General features: G+C 42.9%; 1 pseudogene; it reads right to left on the bottom strand.

Moving 5' to 3' along the window:
* Positions 1-2,300: 2,300 nt before the first annotated feature.
* Positions 2,301-11,221, bottom strand: LOC110294863 (large ribosomal subunit protein eL13 pseudogene; annotated as a pseudogene).
* Positions 11,222-12,575: the final 1,354 nt, after the last annotated feature.

A 12,575-nucleotide genomic window follows, 5' to 3' on the forward strand; every position in this document is an offset into this window, starting at 1 on the left:
GCTGGAGCTAGTGAATGTCAGCCGACTGCTTGCACCAGACAGCCCGCTCCTGCTAAGCAGCAGCCTATACTTTTGCCTGGGAAAGCCCAGGGGCTGCCAGGACATGGACAAGCCACAGAGGTATCTTCTCTGGATGCATACTTGTCATTTGGTCATTCCTGGTAAGGTCCTTTATGCTATCTTATTTCTTCTTTATTATTTGTGTGATAATGTTAATGCTATAAGAGCGATTTTATGTAGCAGGATAGAAGCAGCTCCCTTTAGTTCTGGCAAGACCAAACGAGGGGTGGTGATGCGTGCTTGTATCCTCAGTCCTCTGGAGATGGATGGGAGGGCCTGGAGTTCAAAGGCATCATCAGCTACTTAGAGAGCTTGAGACCAGCCTGGACCAGTGCTTGAAATCACTACCCCAAGGGAGTATGAGTATTCTTTTGGCATGCAAAAACGGTTCTTGAAACTTTAATGCACAGAAAGTTGGACTCACATATCTGCTGTGAAATCAAAACAAAACCCATTGAGGGAGCTGAAAAGTTAAGTTTCTCTCCTCTGTGACTCATTAGCTCTCGCCTACACTTGGTCGGCCCTTCCTTTGTCTTCTTCTTAAGATCTTCTCCCTGCCCCCACTTCCTAGGACCAGGGTTTCTCTGTATAACCCTGGCTGCCCTGGAACTCAATCTGTAGACCAGGCTGGCCTTGAACTCAGAGCTCTGCCTGCCTCTGTCTCCCAAATGCTGGGACCAAAGGCATGCATCACTACCCCCTAGCCAAGTCTCCCTTCTAAATTCTAAAATTTACCTATGCTTGACACACCTGTCTACATACACACACATAAATTGCAGACTAGGATCTTCAGGTGGGAGAACATGGGTTTTTTTTTTTCTTTCTGAGTTTGGGTCACCTTGCTGAATTGCATGCTTCCCAGAGCCACTCACTTTACAGTCCTAAATACTCCACATGTGTCATTGCTCTGTGGCTGTGATTTCAAACACTGGGTTTTCTTTTAATTCTATCCATTATTGGTGCAACAGGCATTACACATCGCTTGTCACTGAACACACTTGTCACATAGACCCAGTTAGGTGATTAAAAAAAAATTTGTTCTGGGGAAGAATGTTTTATAATCCGAAATTTTCCTTTTATTTTCTTCTATTCAAAAATAATATAAAATCATTCTATGATGCTGTTATTCAATGTTTTAATTATAAATTATAGCTTCTCTATGTTGGCTCTATATAGAGATGCGTGCACTGTGTATATGTGTCAGGTTTTGGTGTTTCAAGCATGAAGATCTTCTCTTGGTTGGAAGATGTAACCTTCTGAGTGAGTTGACCCTCATTTGATTGAAGGTAGTTTCTGTAAATGTATATACTTTATTCTCCTGTATTGTTGTCTCCCAAGGTTACTGCCTCAGTCAGCTAACCTAGACCTGGCCCTGGATACTCCTAGCCTCTACACAATCTAATCTAGGTGTAGAATGTTTTCTGGAGACTTGCTGCTGAAATAGCTCACCCTTTCTAGTTCTTTCTCATCTCTGGCTGGCTGGTTCAACTCAGCTGTTCTGGCTCAAACTTCTCTCCATGCTAACTGATTTAATCTGCCTTCTCCTTATCCCCTGACTGAATTTCTCTGCTTGGCCTCAACTAACTTAGGCAATCTGTTCTAATCTTCTGCCACTCAATTAGACATCACTTTCAAACACGGTGCTTCCTTTTATAAACTAACTTTACCTTCATTGTTTGGGATTAAAGGTGTGTGCTAAGGGCAAATCTGTATTCCAGCCGGAGGGATTAAAGGTGTGTGCTGAGTCACAACACAACTAGAAACAGGGTTTTGAGCAGATAACATAGTCACAGGGTCCTGCAATAGGTTTCCATAGAAGGGAGTAGGTCTGAGCCATTAGGAGCCAACACTCTGAAAAGATGGCAGGATCACATGCATGCAGAGACTCTGGGCAGGGCATCTACAGTCTTCACTATACATCTAATATTGGGAGATTGGTGAATTGGGCTTGCCAATAAAAGATGCCAAGAGGAAAGCACGAGGCCTTCTGTTTTAGATAAACTTTCTGTCACTGTAACAAAACATTTGACACAAACAACTTAAGGAATGTTTAATTTGCTCATGATTTCAGGTTCTAATGGCTGGACATGGTGCAGCCAAGAGGCAGAGAATGCCTGAGCCCCAAGCTTTGTCCCTTTGCCCCTTTATCCTGTCCAGCCATCAGCTTATGGGATGGTGTCACGCACATTCAGTTCAGGTCTTCTTTTCTTTTTTTTTTTTTTTTTTTTCCCATGGAAATTTTATTGCAACTCTCCAACCCTGCTTTGCTTTTTCTTTTCAACATCTTGCTCTTCAGCCTCTTCCTTCACACTTTTTGCTTGGATGCTAAAGAGCCAGGCACTGGCACGGGCTTATGCGGAGACTGGCAAAAGCCTTAAAATTCTTCTCTTCTTTGGTGATGACTCTGGCCTTTTCCTTTTTGTACACATTATGGATCCTGTCAGCTGGGTGGCCAATTTAAGTTTTTCAGCAGAGCTGTCTCCCTTCTTGGGAGCAGAAGGCTTCCTGGGAAAAGTAAGAGCTTGGAGCGGTACACTTTCAGGCGCTGCACCGTGGCCTGCAGCAATTCAGTGGATTTGTTTCACCTCCTTGGGTCCACAGAGATGCCGATGGTGTGAGCTATTTTCTTGTGGATACCAGCCACCCTGAGCTGCTCCAGGCTGAAGCCCCTGCCAGCCCGGACCTCGGTGTGGTCTCTAACTGTAGGGCACCTCATGATGGGCTTGGTGGGGCCAGACACGGGGATGAGGGGCAATGTGGCGCACTTTTGTCTTCCAGGCCTTGCGTCTGCGGATCTTGGCTGGTTGAACCAAGAGTCCACTCGCTGCTGCCAATCCTTGTGGAAGTGGGGCCTCAGGATCATGCCATTCTGGTTGGGCACTGTGACTGCCTCCCATACAGGAGAATTGCCCAGCGAAAAGGCTCAGTTCAGGTTCTTAACCCTCGGTTATTCTTCCATTTTATCTATTTATTTATTATTTATTTTTGGTTGTTTTTCAAGACAGGGTTGTTCCACTATGCAGCCCTGGCTAACCTAGAACTCGCTCTACAGACCAGGCTGTCCTAGAACTCACACAGGTCAGCCTGCTTCTGCCTTCCAAGTGCTAGGATTTAAAGGGTGTACTACCGCCTCCATTTTTTTTTTAAAAACACCAGATTAATTGTTCTGTCTGTCATTTTCATCTCTCAGAAGGAAGTTTCTCCACCATAAAATGTTTTCTACCACATAATGAAAAATCATATTCTCCCCTTAATTTTGACCACTTCTGAAGCAATGAAGAGGAACAAGTGTCAGGACACGAGACAAGGAATGTCAAGTTTTGGGGATGCCAGCCCCCAAACTTGAGCCAGCCCTCTAGCAAAAGGACAGTTTTGAGTCCCTACTCAGAGGGACTTACTCAGAAAGGTAAAACTTAAGTGAATAAAAATATGAAATGTAGATACTGACTCCAAACGGAATCCCCAGAGGTGGCCTCCAGCAGCTACGTTAGTATCCTCTGTTCTCCCATAATTAACGTAACCAAGCTGAGCCAAGCTGTTGCTCAGTCTAAGGCAATCTGGGCTGTTGAAATGACGATAGTCACGGCCTTCAACACAGCCATGACCTTCCATTCTCATGATTTAGTGTTGAGCTCTTACCTGATTAAGTTTTAATTTTGGGGGGCATTTGAACCCCAGAGCTTTATGCATATTCTGTACATGCTCTAACACCAAGCTATACCCTAAGAGTCAGGGGCTTGTCACATGGCCCATCTTGATCTGTAACTTACTCTGTAGTCCAGGGTGGCCTCAAACATACTATTTCCCTGCCTCAGCCTCAGAGAAGTACCACTATGCTTCACTGCTTGTAATCTACTCAGACCAGATTCTATTTCTGTTATTGAAACCAAAAGAACATTAGATAACGTGGTCTGTCTATAAGTAGATTAGACATGCCTTATATATAGCTATTATTTTTTAAAATATTATCTTGTTAATTAACACTTTATAAATTAATCCTCAATTAGTAGCTTGATAACCTTTTTTCATTATACATTTTCTAATGAATACTAAATGTGCAAATGAAAATAAGATGTATTGAAATCACTAAGGAGTTATAATTAAGGAAAATGTAAGAAGCCATTACTCTAAAACTTTCTTTTAAAATTATTTTATCTGTCTGTCTGTCAGTTTGTCCATCTGTCCACCTACCCATCCACCCACCCACCTCTCTCCCCCTCTCCCTCTCTCTCTCTCTCTAGCTAGTTCTGTGTGTGTATATGTATGTGTGTGTGTGTGTTCCCATATGTGCCCATGTGCATGAAACATGGTGCCCATGTAAGGTCAGGAAACAACTTGCATGGGTTTGTTTGCTTATTCTTGCCTTCCATCATTTGGGTACTGGAGACCTAACTCGAGCTGTCAAGCTTAGTGGCAAGTGACTTTACCTACTGAGTCATCTTTCCCACTTTCTTCAGACTACCTCTTGGGTCAGTTAGAAATGAATGTCCTGGGCTGGACAGATGGCTCAGCGGTTAAGGGCACTGGCTGCTTTTCTAGAGGTCCTGAGTTTGATTCCCAGCAACCACATGGTGGCTCACAACCATCTGTAATGAGATCTGATGCCCTCTTCTGGTGTGTCTGAAGGCAGCCATAGTGTGCTTATATATAATACATAAATCTTTTTTTTTTTTAAATGAATGTCCTAGTGAAGTAGCTGTAGTTTGAGAACTGACAAAATTCATCTTCTGTGATAAGGATGCCTGAATCATTGTCTCTTGCTCTTAGCAGAGTGAGTGCTTTGATTAAAGGCAAGCAATTCTCTGCACGTGTGCACATGGTACGTGTGTGTGTGTGTGTGTGTGTGTGAGAGAGAGAGAGAGAGAGAGAGAGATGTTAGTAGTATGGTAGGCAAAAGCCATTCTCTGGCTCGAGATTACTGTTGTAAATGATTGTAAGGATCGCGAATCTTTCATAAAATTCTAACTGAGCTGTGAAGTGGGGTTCATTTTAACCAGCTTATCTGTTTAATCAATGGAAAAACCATATGTCCTATTGCAAGATTATTCAAAATTTTCTTCTTTTTTATTTAAAGATTTGTTTATTTTATGTGTATGGGTATTTTCTTGTATGTATATCTGTCTACCAAATATACGTCTTATATTTGGTATAAGACGTATACCATGTATACTTATGTCTGAAGAGGCCAGAAGAGTGCATCAGAGCCTCTGGTTCTGAGTGTATAAACAGTTGTGAGCTGCCCTGGAGGTGCTGGGAACTGAACCTAAGTAGTCTGGAAGAGCAGCCAGTGCTCTTAAATACTGAGAATCTCTCCAGCTCTGATTATTGAAAATTAAATTTTAAAGATAAACTGCATTTTAAGTGCATGAAATCAATAATAATTTTAGAAAAGGGCTTTACTAGTTAAATGCCATTTCCTTCAGCACCATCTCCCTACACCCTGCCCTCTGCTTGACCCAGATGAGTCACGGAAGCAAACACTGAGCCCGGGAGCGTCAGTTACCGACCACAGAAGCCACACAGTGTGGTTGCTGTGCCTGACACTCTGCCAGGCTGATACCTCACCCTTCTCCTAAGGCACAATGTAGTCCAAACTCGTGTTGAAGGTGGCCTTCCTTTGTCTTTGTACTTTTCTGTAAAACCAAACAGCATCAACATTTCAACTGGCCTAGTCCTGCACCACACAGAATGCCAGAGTGCCAGTGTAGCCCACTAGCCCGTTTAGTTCCAGCATTTGGTGTTCAGAATAATTTCTGGAAAACCTAGAGGTTTTTGCCATTCCTCAGAACAAAGAGAATCTATCATTTCTTTTGAAAACCATAAAAATTCAATTAAGTTTTAACTTTAAATGCAGAAGCTCAGTTAGAGGCAGTAAGTGTTTTGAGAAACTAGAGGTGGTTGGTGGTGGGAGTGTCTGGAGAGAAATCTCAGGGTGTTGTTGTTTTGTTTTTTGAGACAGGGTTTCTCTGTATAGCCCTGGCTGTCCTGGAACTCACTTTGTAGATCAGGCTGGCCTCGAATTCAGAAGTCTGCCTGCCTCTGCCTCCCAAGTGCTGGGATTAAAGGCGTCCATCACCACTGCCTGGCTTAAGATCTCAGGGGTTAGGGACAATTTCTGCTTTTTCAGAGCGTTCAGTTCCCAGCACTACAGTGGGCAGCTCACAATTGCCTATAATTTTACCTGCAGAGGATCCAATACCTTCCTCTGGATCTCAAGGGCACCCCCATGCTTGTGAGCATACACACACACACACACACACATACAAACATTTCCCCACACAAACATACCTCCTCATATAAATTGTAAAAACAAAACAAAATCTTAAAATAATTGGGTTGGAGGAAGTGTTGGAAATTGAACCCAAGGCTTTATAGATGCTTATCACACACTCCACCTATTAGCTACATACTCAGTTCTCAATAATGTCATTCTTGTTAAAAGCTAAATTGCACTATTATTGTGAATGTGGTATGTGCAGGTGTAGTGGCTATTCTTGGTTGTCAACTTGACTATATTTGGAATGAACTACAATCCAGAATTGGAAGGCTCACCAGTGACCCTTATCTGGAGGCTTGGAGATCCTTATCTGGATCTTGGTATGGAGATCTTGAGACATAGTGGCTATGGATTCCAGAAGATTAAATCTCCTAGTTTAAGGAGATTTAATCTGGGCTACACCTTTCATCTGGGATTAAAGGTGTGGTGGAACACACCTTTAATCTGGGCTACACCTTCTGCTGGAGACAATATAAGGACATTGGAAGAAGGGAGTCTAGCTCTTGCTCCTTCGCCTGCTTGCCGTGTGAGACTGAGTAACTGCTAGATCCTTGGACTTCCATTCACAGCTGTGACTGAACCATTGTTGGGAATTGGGCTGCCGACTGTAAGTCATCAATAAATTCTTTTACTATATAGAGACTATCCATAAGTTCTGTGACTCTAGAGAACCCTGACTAATACAGAAGTTGGTACCAGGAGTGGTTCTAGAGTAACAGAAGTACAAGGATGAATCTTTTAAAATACTGGAATTGGCTTGTTGAGCCACCAGCACTTTCAAGTACTGAAACCTCTCCAGATTCTCTCCCTCCTGGGAGCTCAGAGAATTTTGAAGACCCATGGTTGAAATTATATTTCAAACTTAAAGAAGCTAATGCCCTTGATTTTCTTAATGATTTAGGTGATTCAGTGCACAAAGCTTTCTACAAGATGGGGAAAAAATCAGAAAATGATTTTACTGGCTGGCTGCTCTTAGTATCTGGGGAAAAAATGATGAATGAAAGGAAGGAGTTGTGTGATAAAATCGAAAGGCTCCAGACACAAGTAAACGATCTAAAAGTTGCTAAGTGTGTCCTTGAAGAGAATCTTCTCTCTTGCAGCAATAGAGCTCAAGTTGCAGAAAATCAAACTGAAACCCTCATTGTAAGGTTGGCTGAACTACAGCGAAAATTTAAGTCTCAGCCTCAGAGTGTGTCGACAGTTAAAGTAAGGGCACTAATTGGCAAAGAATGGGATCCTATAACATGGGACGGAGATGTGTGGGAAGACCATGTTGAAGCTGAGAATTTTGAATCTTCAGATTCTCAAGAGTTTGCCCCACCTGAGGAAGTAGTACCCTCAGCCCCACCCCTTGAAATAATGCCTTCCCCACATGAGGAAATTAATTTTACAGAGTCTGATAAACCAGCAATGACTTTCAATACTGATGTTTCTCAAGGCCCACCAATAGTTTCTTCTAGACCTGTAACAAGACTCAAAGCAAAACAGGCTCCTAGAGGGGAGGTAGAAAGTGTAGTCCATGAGGAAATTCGCTACACTACTAAGGAGCTTAATGAGTTTGCTAATTCATTCAAGCAGAAACCTGGTGAATATGTATGGGAATGGATTTTAAGGGTGTGGGATAAGGGTGGAAGGAACATAAAACTAGAGCAGGCTGAGTTTATTGACATGGGCCCTCTGAGTGGAGATTCTAGGTTTAATACGGAAGCTCGCATGGTTAAAAAAGGTGTCAAAAGTTTGTTTGAATGGTTGGCTGAGGTGTTTATCAAAAGATGGCCTACAGGAAATGACTTGGAGATGCCTGATATTCCGTGGCTTAGTGTTGATGAAGGGATTTTAAGACTTAGGGAAATTGCAATGCTAGAGTGGATATATTGTGTAAAGCCTAATTGTCCACAATGGGAAGGTCCAGAAGATATGCCCTTCACCAGCTCTATAAGACGCAAATTGGTGAGAGGGGCACCAGCACATTTGAAGGGTTTTGTTCTTTCCCTTTTCCTTGTGCCAGATCTTAGCATTGGAGATGCTTCTGCTCAATTAGATGAATTAAATTCACTGGGTTTAGTTGGATTCCGAGGTAACAAGGGCCAGGTGGCAGCATTGAATCGCCAGAGACAAGGTGATCCTAGTTATTATAATGGACAGCGTAGGCAAAAGAATGTTTATAATGACAGACCCAGTAATGGTCAGCACAGGAGAGGTGAAATTTATAATGGCATGACTCGCTTGGACCTTTGGTACTGGCTAGTCAATCATGGTGTTTCCAGGAATGAAATACATAAGAAGCCTACTGCATATTTGTTTGATCTGTATAAGCAAAAAAATTCTCAAACAAATGAAAGAAAGGCTACAGTAGTTCGTGGTAAACAGCAATCTCGGCCAGTGAATCAATTCCCAGACTTGAGCCAGTTTGCAGATCCGGAACCCCTTGAATGAAGGGGTGGCCAGGTTCCCCTGAGGAAGTATCCTGATAAGACACCCAAAGGTTTTGCTGTTACCCTTTCTCCAGTTCTTCCCCAGAGGGACCTACGGCCTTTTACGAGGGTAACTGTACACTGGGGAAAAGGAAATAATCAGACTTTTCGGGGTCTGCTGGATACTGGTTCCGAGTTGACACTGATCCCAGGAGATCCCAAGAAACATTGTGGCCCTCCAGTTAAAGTAGGGGCCTATGGAGGGCAGGTGATTAATGGAGTTTTGACTGATGTCCGACTCACAGTAGGTCCAGTAGGTCCCCGGACACATCCTGTGGTGATTTCCCCAGTTCCAGAATGTATAATTGGGATAGATATACTCAGAAACTGGCAGAATTCTCATATTGGTTCCCTGAACTGTAGAGTGAGGGCTATTATGGTTGGAAAGGCAAAATGGAAGCCTTTAGAGTTGCCTCTGCCAAAGAAAATAGTGAATCAAAAACAGTATCGTATTCCTGGAGGCATTGCAGAAATTACTGCCACTATCAAGGACTTGAAAGATGCAGGGGTGGTGGTTCCCACCACATCTCCATTTAACTCTCCTATCTGGCCAGTGCAGAAAACAGATGGATCATGGAGAATGACAGTTGATTATCGAAAACTAAATCAGGTAGTAACTCCAATTGCAGCTGCTGTACCAGATGTAGTTTCGTTACTTGAGCAAATTAACATATCTCCTGGCACCTGGTATGCGGCTATTGATCTGGCAAATGCCTTCTTCTCAGTACCTGTCCATAAGGACCACCAGAAGCAATTTGCTTTCAGTTGGCAAGGCCAACAGTATACCTTCACAGTTTTGCCTCAAGGATATATTAACTCTCCTGCCCTGTGTCATAATTTAGTTAGAAGGGATCTTGATCGTTTGGATATTCCACAAAATATCACATTGGTGCACTATATTGATGACATTATGCTGATTGGACCAAGTGAGCGGGAAGTAGCAACCACTTTGAACTCATTGGTAACAGCTTGGAAGGCTGGGGTAGAGTTCTTCAGAAGGCAGTATATGCTTTGAATCAGCGCTCAATATATGGTACAGTTTCACCCATAGCCAGGATTCATGGGTCCAGGAATCAAGGGGTGGAAAAGGGAATAGTTCCACTTACTATCACTCCTAGTGACCCTCTAGGAAAATTTTTGCTTCCTGTCCCCATAACTCTAGGTTCTGCTGGCTTAGAAGTTTTATCTCCAGAGAGGGGAGTGCTCCTACCAGGAGCTACAACAAACATTCCATTGAATTGGAAGCTCAGACTTCCCCCTGGTCATTTTGGGCTTCTAATGCCCTTAAACCAACAGGCTAAAAAAGGAATAACCGTGTTAGGAGGAGTGATAGATCCAGATTACCATGGGGAAATTGGATTACCTCTTCACAATGGAGGTAAGCAAGATTATGTCTGGAGTGTAGGAGATCCCTTAGGGCGTCTCCTAGTACTACCATGTCCTGTGATTAAAGTCAATGGGAAACTACAACAGCCTAATCCAAGCAGGATGACAAAGGACGCAGACCCATCAGGAATGAAGGTATGGGTCAATCCTCCAGGAAAAGAGCCAAGACCTGCTGAGGTGCTGGCCGAAGGTGAAGGAAATACAGAATGGGTAGTAGAGGAAGGTAGTTATAAATATCAATTAAGGCCACGTAACCAGTTGCAGAAACGAGGATTATAAAGTAATATGAATGCCCCATTGTAAATTTACAAATGCGTTTGCGATTGTACGAGGGATAGTTATATCATGTTAGGCGTATTCACAACCTTGTTATTGTTTCATGTAAACATGGGATATTATTTGTGTCAAGTTGACAAGGGGTGGATTGTAGTGGCTATTCTTGGTTGTCAACTTGACTATATTTGGAATGAACTACAATCCAGAATTGGAAGGCTCACCAGTGACCCTTATCTGGAGGCTTGGAGATCCTTATCTGGATCTTGGTATGGAGATCTTGAGACATAGTGGCTATGGATTCCAGAAGATTAAATCTCCTAGTTTAAGGAGATTTAATCTGGGCTACACCTTTCATCTGGGATTAAAGGTGTGGTGGAACACACCTTTAATCTGGGCTACACCTTCTGCTGGAGACAATATAAGGACATTGGAAGAAGGGAGTCTAGCTCTTGCTCCTTCGCCTGCTTGCCGTGTGAGACTGAGTAACTGCTAGATCCTTGGACTTCCATTCACAGCTGTGACTGAACCATTGTTGGGAATTGGGCTGCCGACTGTAAGTCATCAATAAATTCTTTTACTATATAGAGACTATCCATAAGTTCTGTGACTCTAGAGAACCCTGACTAATACAGAAGTGGAGGTGTTTGTGTGGAGGTCAGAGCTTTGTGGAGCTGGCTCTCCCCCAGTCTTTACCTGGGTGCTGGGGACAGACCAGGTTGTCGGGCTTGCGCAGCAAGTGCTGAGTCATCTTGGTCCCTATCTTGTATCTTGACCAGCAGCATACCGGACTTTCTTTTTTTTTTTTTTTTTTTGGTTTTTCGAGACAGGGTTTCTCTGTATAGCCCTGGCTGTCCTGGAACTCACTTTGTAGACCAGGCTGGCCTCGAACTCAGAAATCCGCCTGCCTCTGCCTCCCGAGTGCTGGGATTAAAGGCGTGAGCCACCACCGCCGGGCCATACCGGACTCTCTTTTCAAGCTACCACACATCCTCAGATGGAGTGGAGACCACCTGGAGACCGTATACAGTTTCATCTCTGAAATCCTAAATGAGTATCAGAAAATAATTGTGCCAAGCCTGCAATTTCTACTTTTGTCATTCATTTACATCTGAGGTGAAAATGACTGGTCAGGTCCTGGGTTTATTGCCTGAATACATTAAAACAAAAACGAAAACGGAGGACCAGCAATTACTGGTAAGTAGCAGTCTGTACGGATCAGTGTTAGGGACACTTCACTAATCAGACTTAATACTGACACTGGTGAGATGGCCCAGTGAATGAATGCATTTGTGCCAAGCCCATGGCATGGCCTGAATCCATATCTGGGCTCCACGTAATGGAAAGAGAAAACTTGACTCTCATAAGTTATCCTCTGACTGTCACATGCATGCTCTGACATATTTAATCACACACACACACACACCACATACACCACACATACACACACACATAATACACATACACCACACATATACACACACCACACATACATACACACATAATACACATACACCACACACATATATACACCACACATACATACACACATAATGTACATACACACCACACAGATACACACACCACACATGCATACACACCACACACACATGTACACACATACACACACACCACACATACACCACACACACACACCACACACACACAACTCACATATACTATATAAACCACACATACACACACACATATACACACACACATATACTATATACACCACACATACACCACACACACACACCACACACACACACACACACCACACACACACAACTCACATATACTATATAAACCACACACACACATACACACACACATATACACACACACATATACTACATACATACATACACCACACATACATTCACACCACACATACAAACACACACACACACACACACACACACAATATTTGTAAAAACACAAAAAGGAAACTGCATTTCTGTTATGCTTTTCTATCTATTAATTAAAATTCTGTTCTGATAGTTCAATATTTTTTTCTACTTTATTTATGTATTGTTCTTACATTTATGCAATGATTCTCTCCTACTATGTGGGACTGGGGACAAAGGATGTTAGAAAGGGTC

This window comes from Mus caroli, unplaced genomic scaffold, assembly GCF_978045245.1.
Source record: "Mus caroli unplaced genomic scaffold, Mus_caroli_1 scaffold_4, whole genome shotgun sequence".
NCBI lineage: Eukaryota > Metazoa > Chordata > Mammalia > Rodentia > Muridae > Mus > Mus caroli.